The sequence below is a fragment of the Nannospalax galili genome, unplaced genomic scaffold (assembly GCF_000622305.1).
Source record: "Nannospalax galili isolate Female #2095 unplaced genomic scaffold, S.galili_v1.0 scaffold448, whole genome shotgun sequence".
Lineage (NCBI taxonomy): Eukaryota > Metazoa > Chordata > Mammalia > Rodentia > Spalacidae > Nannospalax > Nannospalax galili.
Genome location: NW_008359324.1, coordinates 3,119,100 through 3,121,045, shown reverse-complemented (window position 1 = coordinate 3,121,045; position 1,946 = coordinate 3,119,100).

The following is a 1,946-nucleotide window of genomic DNA, read 5'->3' as shown; positions in this document are numbered from 1 at the left end:
ACTCTCATTTAATTTTATGTCTTATAGGGTTTATACTGAGTATAATATTGTATAACTGTAATAATTCAACTGTAAACCTGAAAATGTACAACCAATTTTGAAAGAGATGTACCCTAGCTCAGAAAAATGTTATTGAATAGGTTAATGCTGTCGTAATGAAATGCTTCTTCTAATTAAAAAAAAAAAAGTAAAATTTGCTAAATCTTACTAAGTAGGCAATAATATAGAATATATTATTCATTTTGATAGAAAATCATTACATTTTTTAAATGAGTGAGATCCTCTATCATTTTCTAATTATTCATATGTGCATATTCAATTTAAATCCTTCAAAAATGCTGTCTGTGAGTAGGGGTAAGGTGTTATGAACAGCTGTATATGAAATTGGAAGAAAATTAACTCAGGGATTTCAAAGCATTTATTGCTTGTCCAGTGCAAACTTGAAGTTCTGAAATGTATTTGCATTTTATTCTACAAAGTCCTGTGTCAAAATAGTTATAGAACCAATATTTTCTACTAAATGGTAAGATAACATTTTATGTTTGAATCACAAATTTAACATATTTTTCATCCTGATTCACATGATCAACTTTAATGTTAACTTTGTAGGTCTTAGTTATCAAATTCTGTCTTACATGCAAAGCCTAACATAATGTACTTTATTTATTTACATTTAATTATTTAGTGTAGGGAGGCACCATGGAATACGTGTGAGGTTAGAAGACAACATTTCAGAGTCAGTTCACTCCTTGGATAATATGGGTCCCATATTGTCAGGTTTGGTGTCAGGCTCTCTTATCTATTGACTCCTCTTGTTGGTTCTTTATTTCTTTATTTAACTAAGAAAATTTAAATGATTTACAAATTTTTAATGTTATTTAATAGTTTTCTTGAATTAATAAATATTAAATGCTCTAGGATATGCCCTGTGACAATATTATTTCTTCAAAGAAATATGAAGTTTATGAGTCACATTCAGTGGTGTTTCATTATTTGAGGCTGTATATAAATATAAAAGCTGATTCTGTGATCACTATGTGCCTCTTAAAAGTGGCATGACTGTAAAAATTTCACACCATATTATGACTGTGGCTGAAACAACTTTATCTTGTATCCTTGGAGCCAAGCAAGCTTGACCCAGGACTGTCTAGTTCCAGTAAGTACCCCTTCCTTCCCCCTCAGGGTCCAATTCCAAGAATAGTTGACTACAGATGTTGTGACCCAGCCACTGTAACCACTTATCTTCTGATTCTGTACCTTTACTTGCTTATCTAAGCAGGAAGGTAATGAGTAACACACAGTTTATCTAAGATAGCAAATATACCCTGTGCTGGATAGCTTTAGTGTCAACTTAACACACCTGGGGTGAGGGAGCCTCAATTGGGGAATTTCGCTAATTGGATTGGCCTGTGGTCTTGTCCATGGGGCACCTTCTTGATTGTTGAGTGATGTGGAAGGGCCCAGCCCAGTGTGGGTTGTGCCATCCCTGGGCAGTTGGGCCTCTCGCATAAGAAAGCAGGCTGATCAAGGGTCAGGGAAGCAAGCCAGTAAGCAGCACTCCTCCATGGCCCGTGCTCCAGCTCCTGCCTCCAGGTTCCTACCTTGAGTTCCTACCTTGGGCTCCTGGATGAACTGTGATCCAGGATATGTAAGTTAAATAAACCCTTTCCTCCCCAAGTTGGTAGTGGTCATAGTTTTTTTGTCACAGCAATGAAGAAACAAACTAGGACATACCCCATGACTTGTAAATCCCATGACTACTCCATGACTTGTGACATGTTAACCAAATGTCTTGTGGGTTTGTCTTTAAAAGCTTTTCCTTTATTCCTGGCCTGAGCTGCAATCTCTACTCCCACGCTGGAGCTGTAGTTGACTAGTAAGTCTAATAAATAATTTAGCTTATTGGATTCTGATCCAATCTGGGTGGTCTTTCCAGTGGTCCTGAA